Source organism: Castor canadensis, chromosome 9 (genome assembly GCF_047511655.1).
Source record: "Castor canadensis chromosome 9, mCasCan1.hap1v2, whole genome shotgun sequence".
NCBI classification, from domain to species: Eukaryota; Metazoa; Chordata; class Mammalia; order Rodentia; family Castoridae; genus Castor; species Castor canadensis.
Window position 1 is genome coordinate 45,033,490 of NC_133394.1, and position 13,018 is coordinate 45,046,507.

Here is a 13,018-nt window from a genome sequence, read left to right on the forward strand (position 1 = left end):
CAAAGAGGGAAGAAGCAGAGCTTACCTGTTTGTTTACCTCTGTTCTCTGGACATTTAGTATGGCACATGACATGTGGTAGGCACTCAGGTCTTTGTGGGATGAATGAAACAGACTGTGGAATAGAGAAAGAGACATAGGGAGAAATTGAGCGAGACTTCAAATGGCTTTCCATTTCCTGGCTTAATCCCTCAAAAAAACTGGATTTCCTGTCTTTTAGTCCATGAAATATGTCTGTGTCCATCTGATAAATCCACATTTGTGCTAAAGCTAGTTGAATGTGTTCTATTCTTCACAACCAAATAAAGCCTAAGAATTTCTTAACCTAGGTGTCCCAAACATCAATCCTAAAAATCTTGTGCCCAGGGATGTATGCATCCTCACATAAACCAGAAATCTTAGTGGCCTGTACAAAAATCATGGAAATCCAGAAGTGGGCATGTTTCCACTTTGTCTAATTGAACCTCACACTTTGGGGATAGAGAAAAGAGTAGAAACTCAAATTCAATTGAAAATAAAGGAATTATCTCCCAAAGCAAAAGCCTATGGCCTTCTTAAAAGGCAATCCTTCAAGAAAATATGAGAGAAACCCTAACTTAATGATTCTTGTGCAGAGAGAGCCTTGGTTCTCCACTCTGTATACACAGACCCAAGTGCCGTTGATCCAGGAGGATCAGGTCTAGTCAAGAAGACACCTGCCATCTTAAGCTCCAGGAATAGAAGCTATAGGGCACAGTCTTACTGGGGTTTGTGGGATGCTAATGGACTGACTTGGTGGTGCAGGAAATGTCTTTGTAATTTCTGGCTGTATTCATTTATTGTGCAGCATATGAAGGAGAAGGGTCATTCTTTCCTGCTCACTAAAGCCATAGGGTGTCACCCTCTGACCAGGGGTCATGTATAAACTTCAAAGAGAGGGAGAGGGGATAGTTGAAAAAGCTATAGGCAATCATTCTAGGTTTTAAAAAATGAGAAAATGCTTGAAGGCAGTAAGGTGGGTTTGCTCAGATCATAATTGTGCAATCTACTAACTAGCTCTATGATCTTGATTAAGCCACATAACCTCTTGTAACCTCAGATATCTTATCTGCAAAATAAGAATAACAATATTTCAGAAAATCACCGTAAGTACAAATCAGACAAGTTCAAGTTTAAGTTCTTAGTTCTTAGTAAATGACAAATATCATTCAGGTCGTTTGTGTTCTTGTAATGCAAGGATTGATGAAAAGTGTGATATTTTTATGTTCATCAGAAGGGAGAATGAATTTTTTTAAGCTGAGAAACATGGCACTAAAACATATTTTGTATACCTGTTCACTATTACCTTTTTAACATAAATCCCTCAATGGGACAGAAATGTAAAAGAGAAGTGTGGCAAACACACAACATGACAGGAGTTATACAGTAACCAGCCATCAATTGTGGTTTTAGTAGACATTGAGTGATATAAACTTCGAGTAGAAGGCAGGTGTACTTTGCCACAAACATTCAATTTTCTGATCTTAAAAGCAATTTGTAAACTGTGTGACCTGTAGATGGCGAACTTGGATAGCAGGAATTCTAAACAATGACCCCCCTCCCCCCCCCCCCCGCCAAAAAAAAAGAAGAAAGCTGTGCTTTGTGTTTTTATCAAAGAAAAGACTAAGTAAAACTGATACACTCATAAAAGCTCTTCATGACACCACGCCAAAAAGATTCTTTGGGGGGCAAGATACATCAGGATCCTCTGAAGGGACCATTGCCCATCTGTCTTTTGGAGTGAGTCCACCCTCAATCCTGTCTATGGTTAAGGAACTAGACAGACTGCATAGCTTCTGGAAGAAGGATTTTGGCTGCATGTTCACTGGCTTCCCATCACTGATACAAGAGAAAGGAGTATGTAGTAGGGAACAAATAGTTTTCCAGAACTCTCTAGAGAGGTACAGAAATGTCACCCTCTTAACATATGCATATGCAACACTACTTAATCACCTGAATTCATCCTACATGTTCGAAGTATCTACACCTTTTCATCTAGATAAATAATTACATCCTCCCTTGCTTGCTTATGGCCACTGTTGGGTATTTGTTCCCCACACTCCGGAAGACAGCCCTTTAGGGACCAATTACCATCCTTCACTGACAGCATTCCACTGGCCAACAGAGAGTTCTAGAGAGCCACACTGGGCATTCAGGACTCATGAGGGAGCTCTTTAGCACTTTTGTGTAATCTATGTACCCTCCTTGAGAAATCTGGGGAGTTTTCCTTAAAATTCTACTTTGGTGAAATAGTTTTACAAACCCAGGTCACAATGACATATCTGTGGATTTGTGGGAAAATTAGTGTTTCCAAAACTGTGGCTGTTCATGCAGTGGCCTCAGAGGTTTTGTTTGTCCTTTCAGTTGTAAAAGAACCTAGCAACTCACCCAACATGATAGATTGGTGACCTTTTGCTGCATTATAAAGAAGGGTCACTGTCCCCAAAGAGCCTCTCAGTTTGTGGGTCAGGTGAAGGGACATCTCTAGGCTTCCATGGTGCCTTCCCTGTCATTTATCACAAGGCCATAATCATTATTTATACATTGTACTCCCCACAAATGTGTGCCTCTGGAGCCCAGAAACTGCCAGATTAATCTGTTTACCCTTAGCAGTGGGTTGGTATGTGGTGGGTATGCAAAGCTACTGAATGAGTGAAAGACTAAATATACACACTTAGGAAGAACAAGAGAATTTTAAGAAGAAATGAGGAAATTTCAATGTGGTAAAAGAAGAAGGGGATATGAGTTAGCCACTTATGGGGAGATTGTACCTATACTGGTAATATTATTCCTGAAGAATAGAACAAGAGAAAAGATGAGCCAATTGCGTTCAACTCTATCCATTTACTTTAACCAATCTAACTCTCGAGAGCCTGACTTATACCTAAAGTGCGTGTTCACTAATTGCAGTGAAGAATGCCTCTTCCAGACATTCCAGAGTTCATGGCATGGCTCTTACCCAAACCCATGTATCTCAAGTTTTCATTTCAAAACAGGAAAAGGCCCGAGCTCTCAGAAAGAAGCGACTTTGGTTTTCAATAGCTTCTAAAATCCATGAGTTGTAGACATAAGATACTGTAAATATAGAAGTTGTCAAAAAATTTGGAAATTGTGAGATGTTATCTAGCAGTGGATTTGGATTTAAAGACTCCCACTCAGGATGAGAATGGGCATCCAAAGAAGAGCAGAAGCATGTTACCCCAAAGTGTCACCCGTAGAGTGGGCAGCGACAGTCAAAGACACGCACAGTGATGGAGGACAGGACTGTCATGTGTACCCATCGTGAGCACTCAATGAACACTGGTTGAAAGGCAGGCTATTGTGTGGCCGAGCTGCTGAGAGAAGCCATGAACTGTCTCACTAAAAGCAGGGTTTATTTATTTACTTATGTATTTACTTAGGTACTGATTTTAAAAAGTATTGAAGTGACATGAATTATTAAAATGTACATAAACCAGTGGAGGAAAAGTTAATATGAAAAACTTGAATCATAAACTATTGGGAAGAAAGGAAGAAAACAATGTCCTGGAAACCTGAGGTAAATGAATCAATATAATAGGCTTACCAGAAGCTCTGAGCTCCCTGACAACCAAGGCAAAAGAGAAGCATGCTGGATTGCACAGTTCTTCTCAGCCTGTAAAGAGAAGTGTGTAAATTCATCCATAAATGCAGACTCACTCTTGGAACTTAATTCTAGAAAGAATTTACTGCATTGGACAGTTAAGTAAGAGAAAGAAGAAAAATCTTTGGTAGCAGTATTGTAAAAGCTACATACCTGTAAATGTCATTACCACCATATAAAATAGTAATTGACAGGGGGAGGGGAAGAAAGAAATGAGCTAAGGGATGAAGAAGCAAGAAAACATAAACACTGGCAACAGACCCTGTTTTTGCAATTGATTACAAGGCTAGGTTTATAATCCACTAAATCTAATATTCTCAGCAAGGAATGGAAGAATAGTGTAAGAGATTCTTCTTCCCCTTCATTCCTGGCCCCATGTGATCTGTTCTTTGGTGAAACAGCACCATTTATGGATTATTGATTCAGAGCTTCTACCATTTTCTATAGGTCAGTACACTTGCCTCATAAAATGGCCTCCAGCTGGCTCCAAAACTGGGTCCTCATACACTGTGGCTCTTCTCTATGTGACCAGCTGCTCCAGGGTTATGGTGAGACCACTAAGTCCTGTGGGAAATGGTCTATAGCATCCATAGCCAGAAGCAAGAGGCTACACACATGGCTCTAGATGGAATCATTGCAGCAAGATTAGGTCATGGGAGTTTGAGCTACTTTCTTATGAAACTGTCTTGTGCTTTCAGAACTTGCTTAAGTCTGATCTTGTATACACCACACAACTGGAAGACGGAGTTCTGCCACGCACATCCAAGTAGGTCAATTACATGTCATCTAATTCAAACAGGCAGTTCGGTTATCATGCTCAATCAGTTCATTTCCCATGACCTTCCAGGACCTAATAACAAACACTGGGAGATGTTTCCACAGGAAAATAGTTATTTGCCAAAGAAATTTGCCTTTGCTTTTAATCCTAGGAGTCGTGCTATGGAATCTCTCTCTCTCTCTTTCTTTTTTATGGATTCGCTTATTTGGGAATTCCATCAGCTCAATATGATAACCTGGTTTACTATAAACAAAGTATATACTGGATTTTCCTGATCATAAGGTCAAGTGGCAAAGGTGGTTTATTCTTTAAACTGGACTGGAGGAAGAATATTTTTTGTTTGAGCCCTCCCTAAAAAAACAAGCTTTAAAATTTATTCAATAGTAGGAAAGAGAAACAGCTATGTAATATTTTGCCCGTATTATTTTACTAAGAGACCACAAAATGTTTGTGCTGCCTTCCTCCTGGAACAAGATACAAGGTTCAAAACATTGTCTTTCACATTGAAGGGATATCACAATACATCACAGCTCTCAAGACTCCTATAAACGTCGTGAACTGGTAAATTTCTGAAGTTCCGTGGAATTTCCTATCTTCAGTCACCTGTGTCTTACCAAGACATCTTATGTATTTGCTATTTTCTATTATCATATCAACTGACTTGTCACAATGACATGGTGGTGTCTGATATCCTATGAAGTGGTAAAGAGATGAAGTTTCCTGAATACCATATTACCAATGCCCTGTAGTCTTTACTCTGACTGTTGCGCTGGACTGGTGCTCTAGTCCCTAGAGTTAACTGTAGCTTAGAGACAACTCCAGTAATCTTGAATAGACCTAGATATTTTACTTTCTCCACCTTACATTTCTCTAGAAAATGACTGCAGATCACCTTGGAGAATGCTAGGAGGAAGCCTTGTGATGTTTTTTTCGGGGAACTTCCTCAAGTGTGTCCCACCTACCTTTTTGTTCAAGGGTTTTGGGTCTGTGAGCCAAGTTGGTTCTGGGAAATAAGCAAAAGATTATGAATCCTCACTGTGTTCACTCAAGTCACACTTCTACTTGCCAGAACTAGGGTTTTCAATTATATATGGTCCATGATATATAGATCAAATGAGAGTGTAGTAGACTGCCCATGTATTTAACTTTTTATGGATTAAAGTCCATTAAATAGTTCTGATGGCTGATTCTGCTGTGTTATTACATAACCATTTCATCTCTGGCTCTTTCATGACTTCTGTCCTGAACACCTTAAAATTATAGCATCTTTCACTTCCACCCCCAGATTATAAACTACAGCTTCTAACTTGCTTTACAATGATGGTGATGTCCTCTCACTAATGTATTTTGCCATGCACTAATACAAGGAGCATCCCTGAAAAATAATTAGGATGGATATTGTAAAGGATTGAGTGAACAGATCGCCCTGAAAAATCCATTCTTATATCCTGTCTCCAAGTGTCTGTTTATTCTTCAACACTGCACTGACTTTCTAGCCTCTTGACTTCATTTGGCATAGGCCACCTCACAGTCCAAAAATCAGCCCACCAACTGATCAAATTGTCACAACTAATCCCACCTATTAGACCTAATGCAATGAATTGGATTCTCTGGTAAATAAACCAGTATTAGTAAGTTTGACCAAAAGGAGCATTGCTCATTAATCTAGCACTTTAGAATTCATTTTCACATACAACCCACTGCTTTCTGCTGATATAAATTAGAAAAATATTTTACAATTCGTTTGTGTGGGAGTCTCTCTCCTCTGGTTATAGCTTTGTCAGGTTCCTTCTAATATTCTGACACTTCAGTCCCACTGCTCCAAGAGGTGAGGTGTTGGGGCTCTTGGCTTCTTTTTCCCTTTCCATTTCCTGTTTTGCTTTCCTTTCTTTTACATTTTTTAGGGGGCAATGATAGTAAACAACACATATTAGCTTAATTTATTTTTAAACTTAGCATACAGTAAAACTGATCTTTGATTGATGTAACAAGTACATCAATCAGAATAGGGAATGAATTTCCCTCTAATACTGGTTTAGCTGCATACCACAAATGTCTTGAAGAGAAACAACGTTTCCAGTCCAGATTATCAACAAATGAAGCATTGTTATTGTAGCAAGCATCTTCCCATACTGAATAAGATAATATATACTTTGAAGTATAGCATTTTAGAAAGTGGTCTGCTTGGTTCTGGAGGCCTAGGAACCATAGTAAGTTGGTAGAGGTGTAAGTCTCATAATGGAAAGTAAAGATAAGGAGGAATATTTCTTTTTGTCTTAAACCAGATCACTCAGAGGTTCTTCTAATATTAGAGCAAATCTTTGCACTATAAACTTCCTCAGGATATGATACTCTTCCAGAAGCTGAACTAGGAAAAAATCTCAAAATAAATTTGTTTTGTGAAATTCTTGTTGCTTATATGTAGTTGCTGCTGTAGCCATGGAGGAAGATGATCAAATGAAAAACTCATTCTACTTGAAGCCATTGGGCAGGACAGAGACAAACAGCAGGTTTCTGAATGCCTGCCTTGAGAGACTGTTAGTGGATATAATACAACAATCAGGGGCAGGTCCAGTGGCTCACACTTGTAATCTCAGCTACCAAGGAGGCAGAGATTGGGATTATCAAGGTTCAAGGCCAGCCTGGGCAAAATAAGTGTGGTCTTTATCTTAACAAACAAGCTAGGTGTGGTGGTACATATCTGTAAATCACAGCTAGGCAAGATGCATAGGTAATAGGGTCATGGTCCAAGACTGCCCTGGCCAAAAATGCAAAATCCATGGAAAAATAACTAAAGCAAAAAAGGGATGGGGGTATGGCTCAAGTTGTAGAGCACCTATGTAGCAAGGCAAGGCCCTGAGTTGAAAACCCAGTACTGCCAAAAAAAAAAAAAAATAACAATCAGGAGGCAAAAATACAAAATTTCATACTTTTCAATGACCTTGCTCTCCATATACCAGCTCACTTGGATAAAGGATAGCTCACCCTAGTTAATTTCAAGTACATTCCAGTATAAAGGCTTTTACCAATTGGTTCTGGATTTCATCAAACACCTTCAAAGGAGGACAGGTGCAGGGCTTTCACAGAGGGGGCACAGTGTGACATCTCTCCTTCACCCATGAGCTCTTGAGATCTTTACCTAATCAGAAAGGATGAAGAAGTGCTTATTGTTTACATCTGTCATGCATCCTCATGAAGCTTTGCATTCTGGAAAATTAATAACGAAACACAAAACCAAACAAACCCATGCCCTTGACTTGAGTCTAACTTTCTAGACTACTGCAGCGGCCCCTGGGACTCTTCTTTGTGGTGCCCAGGAGACCACAGTTGAGGAAACACCAAGCTTGCTCAGGATGCACAGAGCTCAGTGCTGTACTGCAGGTGCTTGGTTCATTTCTTCTGTAATATCACCCAACTTCTGCTAAAGATAAGCAGGCCTGGTAATAAATCTCAGATTTTCACTTTATCTCTTCAATTAAGCACATTTACTTGTACCTTGCTTTTGAGGCACCATTGCTTTTTGAGATTTAGATTTTTTACACAATCATGGGCAAAGATACACTCAGCAGATCACACAGTGATTTAATCATGGGACTCACAGAGAGCTTCTCTGTATCAGCTGAGCTGCATGTGTAATATGTGTGCAGGAATCAAAAACTTTTATTTTTGGAATTCATTTTGATTTATTATTTTTTTTATTCACACTTGGTAAAAACCATAGATAATATATCTGCAAATTGGATGGGCTTGCTCTAAATGCACTTCATTTACTGCTGTAATCCTAATTCCTAGAATAGCATCTGTCACAGATGAGGTTCTCAATAAATATCTATTGACCATCTAGATGAATGAATGAGTAAATAGCTGAGTGAATCAAAAGTCTAGGTTTCCACTTGTTCATTTCAGGCACAGCAACCCCAGCAGAAGAGCAGCCATGATCAGCCAGCCCAGCTGAGACCAATGAGGCCATGCACTGGACATTGCAGACCAGATTCACCAACTGGGGTGAGATGAGATTCAGAGCCGTGTTACTTGCTGTTGAATCAAGCAGGCAGAAACTGCATTTGGAAGTTATGAACTCTATTAAAAAATAGAAAGCTTTATGTAAGCAGGGTACTCAATCTCCTTGAATCTCATTTGATCCTTTTTCAAATGGGAATGACCAAAAGTTATTAATGAAATTTAGCTGGATGCAATTTTTGGCATATGTATTGAAATATAATCTACATATCACAAAATTTACTCATTTTTACATGTATAATTAAAGTTTTTTCAGTAAATTTACGGAGTTGTGCAATCACCATCAAAATCCAGCTTTAGAACATTTTAATCACCCAGATAAGATGCCTCATGCTCACTTACAGTTAATCCTTATTCCCATTGTGGCCCTCATTGATTCCCCACTCAATTACTGCCTATCTCTGCTGATCTACCTTTTCTAAAGTTTCCTTAGAAAAATAATCCAGAATATACTTGCATTTATATGTTTGTGTCTAACTTCTTTCATTTAACGTGGTTTTGGTTCTCATCTGTTTTTGGCAACATGCTGTTTATTGCTGCATAATATTCCACTGTATGGGTGGTCTATGCTGTGTTTAGCCATTCATCAGCTGATAGACATTTGGGTTGTTTCTACTTTTTGGCTATTACAAGTAGTACTGCTATGAACACTTGTGGATAAGTCTTTGGGTGGATTTATGTTTTCATTTCTCTTGGGTATGTCCCCAGGAGTGGAATTTTATGGCAAAATTTTATTTAACTTTTTAAAAAATTGTCGAATTATTTTCCAAAGAGATTGTACCATTTTTATATTTCCATTAACAAAAAAAGAAGCTTCTGTCTCTCCATATCTTTTCCAACATTTGTTATTTTCTGTCTTTTTAACCATAGTGAATATAATTTTAGGATAAAAAAATCACAAATATTTATGCAAACTTTATCACTAAGGAAATGGTAAAGCTATGAGTAGAGTCATTTTTGTAATAGAATTCATAATACTTGAAAAGAAACAAAAACTAACTCACTGCTATATATTAATCTTCTTAAAGGCCTTTTTTCTTTTTCTAGTCTTTTTTTTTTTTTTTTTTTTGGTGGGACTGGGGTTTGAACTCAGGGCCTCACACTTACTAGGCAGGCACTCTATCACTTAAGTCACTCTGCCAGCCCTCTATTCATTCTTTTATTAGAAAATTTTCATTATTATCAGTGGTGTCCTGGCGTGTTCTTGTACTGGTTCAAGAGAAGCCATTGTTTCATCTTCAGGAATTTTATAAACCATTTGTTAAATACAGCCATCATTAAAGATTAATTTTATAAATATAAAATTAACTACATTACTTAAAAACAAAGACATTTTCTACTGTCTGTTTTTGAGGTTACTTACACTCATTGTGCCTGTTTGGTAGACGTGTTGTGTAAGGGTTGGTTGTTATATATCTCTTTCCAACTCAATCATCATTGATAGTTTGTACCCAGTCCTGGCTAGGATATTTACACCACAGAAATTAACCAATACTTTTCTTATTTTCCTAGAAAACTGGCTGCTAAACATTTGACAACTTTGAACTTAGCCTGTGATGTTTTTATTAAGTATATTAAAGATTTCAAGAACTTTATAAACTTTGCTAAAACTTGTTAAAGGAAATGATATTGTTAAAAAATTAAGACTTTACGAAGGCTGCATGTTTTTCTCGTATGTGGAAGCTAGACATATAACTTAAATGTATATATAGGTACATATATGATTATATATACATATTGAGAGAGAGAACAAAATTGTATTAGTGAATCTGTCTGAGGGGACTATGGTAGGCAGGAGAGGAAAGAAAATAATGAAACAACTCATCTATATATGACTACAATATAATGCAGTGTACTGTAAATTGTTGATCATTAGGGAAGCATGGTGATAGAGAATGAGTAACGGGGAAAGGAGGCTAATTTGATTAAAGCAGGATATACACAGGCCTGAAGTACCAAGGTGAAACCCCTTGACTGTCAACATACACTTTAAAAAAAGGGCAGGAGGGTAAAATAAGTCTTTTCTGGGGATGGGTACCAGTGGGAGGTGGGTGGGAAAGGGTGAATGAGGGTGAATATGGCAGATGTATTTTGAATTCATATATGAAAATAGAAGAATGGAACCTGATGAAATTTTTCTAAGAAAGGGGAAGAGGGAGAATGATGGAGGGGTGATTCTAACTAGGACATATTATAAGCACATATGTAAATATCACAATGTATCCCCTATATAACTATTATATACTAAGGAATTTTAAATATTTTTAAAATATTAAGACTTTAAATCCAGGAATATTATCTTGCTGGCTCTTCTTTTGACCTCAGTAATACTTTCCTCCATCTTAAATAGGTCAAATTCTTTGGTGGAAGAGGTGTGAACTTAAGGTCTTGAGCTCTACCACTTGAGCCACACTCCCAGCCTTTTTTCCTTTAGTTTATTCTTCAGACAGGGTCTTGTGCTTTTGCCCAGGCCAGCCTTGGACTGTGATCTATGACAGCATCTGAAACTAGCACCTTTCTTAGAAATAATAGACAAAAATTTCCACTTATTCTTAATTAGATCTTGATTTTTTTTCTTCAACCAGTTTTATGCAAATTCTCACATTTTAAGGTTGGATTTATATACAATAATCTCTCATACTACTAAAACCTTGACCACAGTGGTGTTTTCCATTCTGAAAGGATTCCTTTTTTTTTTGGTGGGACTGAGGTTTGAACTCAGGGCTTCACACTTGCAAAGCAGGCACTCACTCTCTTGAGCTACACCTCCAATCCATTTTGCTTTGGTTATTTTGGTGATGGGATCTTGTGAACTATTTGCTCATTCTGGCTTAAAGTTCAATCCTCCTGATCTCAGCCTCCTAAACAGCTAGGATTTCAGGTGTGAGCCACCTGGCTACATTTTTTCTGACAACTGCCTTACTGGCCTTTTCAAACTACTAGCTTTTTTACTTATCGACTATTTCATAAATCATTATTTTTTTAAAGAAATATGTTGGGAGACTGAGATCAGAAGGATTGTGGGGAAAACAAGTTTGCGAGATCCCATCTGAACTGAGCACAGTGTGGCACATGCCTATTACCCAGCTACAGCAGGAAGTGTAAAATAGAATTGTGGTCCAGGTTAACCTGGGCAAAGAGCAGACCCTAACTCTAAAATAACCAAAGCAAAAAGGGCTAGAGGTGTGATCAAGAGGTAGAACACCTGTCTAACAAGTCAGAAGCCCTGAGTTCAAACCTCAGTACTGCAAAAAAAAAAAAAAAAGAAAGAAAAGAAAGAAAGAAAGGAATAAAAGGAAATATGTTTATTCATTCTCTGACTTTTCTGAAGTTTAGTTTGCTGATCTTGTTCTACTTCTTTGAGATGAAAGCACAGTTCTGTCTCCATTTTTATTACTATTAGATTAAAAGCTATGAATTTGCATCTGAATATAGTTTTGGCTACATCCTTAAGTTTGGAAATGACAACTGGATGGTTTTTGAGTGCTATGGGAATTTCTAAGCAGCTTGATTAAAAATTTTACTTTTTACTAATAATTCATAATGCTTTTGGACATTGTGATCAAATATCTTTTTTCCTTTGGAGGATTCATGAAGTTTTGTTTGATTAGTTTTCATAAATGTCCAGTGGTAACACACATTTGAATATATACTCAATTTGGATACCAGTTAAAGTGTGTGCATTTTAAATCACTTTAATAAACTATTTCACATCATTTTTAATCTTAAGTATATTCAGAGTTTTTTTTTCTATGAAAGCCATTTTTGAGTGAATTATCTTAAATAATTGTGAGTATACCCAATGCTCTACTTTTCTTACCTGTTTAAATTGGAAGTGGGAGAAGAAGTTGATACTGAACAGTTAAGCAGGGAAAAATGTGAGAGAGAACTTGAAACTCCTGTGGAAGTGATGCATTAAGTAACTTTTTCAGTGGCCCAGGCCTGGAAAGAGGCACCCAGCTGGACTGATGCCTGGCCAGTATCTGGATGTAGATGATAAACCATCTCCCCGTGTGCTGTACTTTCAATGAGAATGGAATACAAAAACAAGCAGAGAATTGCATTGATTATAACTTTTTTTGCCAGCAGTGTGGGGTTTGAACTCAGGACCTCAGGCATGTCAGGCAGACGCTCTACCACTTGAACTACACTTCCAGCCCAACAAATATGAATGAGGCTTCAGTTGCAAAGTGGATATTGCCATCATTAAAGGGGGCAGCATGAAAGCTCACAGCAAAGTTTCTGTTTCATTTCTGAAAGTACCAGAGCGGCCCAAAGGACCAGAAATACAGCTGTTATTGGCCACTTGCCTTGTGGTCATCTCAGGAGAGAAAAATGTCTACCATGTATGTAGCAGGCAAATCATCTAATTGCCAATCCTGAATGCATTCCATTGTTCCCTGAACCCCCTCCAGTACACACATGTGAAGAAAAAGGCCAAATCAAATAAAGAGCAGTGTTGTGAAATGCACCTTCAAAAATACTTGAAGTTACCCACAATGAGATACAAGTATGCTTAGAAATACTGAACCAAGGACAAAGAATGTGGACCAAGTCATGGAGCATCTGTACAAGTCTTGAA

The 13,018-nt window shown here is 38.0% G+C and overlaps 1 protein-coding gene across 11 annotated transcripts in view; it reads left to right on the forward strand.

Moving 5' to 3' along the window:
* Positions 1-13,018, forward strand: part of Alpk1 (alpha kinase 1) — a 123,886-nt gene that overhangs the window by 25,424 nt on the left and 85,444 nt on the right. For 6 of the 11 annotated variants that reach the window (XM_074041549.1, XM_020184410.2, XM_074041553.1 and 3 more), the window contains exon 2: positions 8,323-8,421. The exons of 3 other annotated variants lie outside the window; for them this stretch is intronic. The gene's annotated coding sequence lies outside the window, so the exon portion shown is untranslated. Of the gene's footprint in view, positions 1-4,336; positions 4,405-8,322; positions 8,422-13,018 lie in introns of all 11 variants that reach the window. 2 more of the 11 variants (XM_074041548.1, XM_074041550.1) reach the window with 1 other exon arrangement.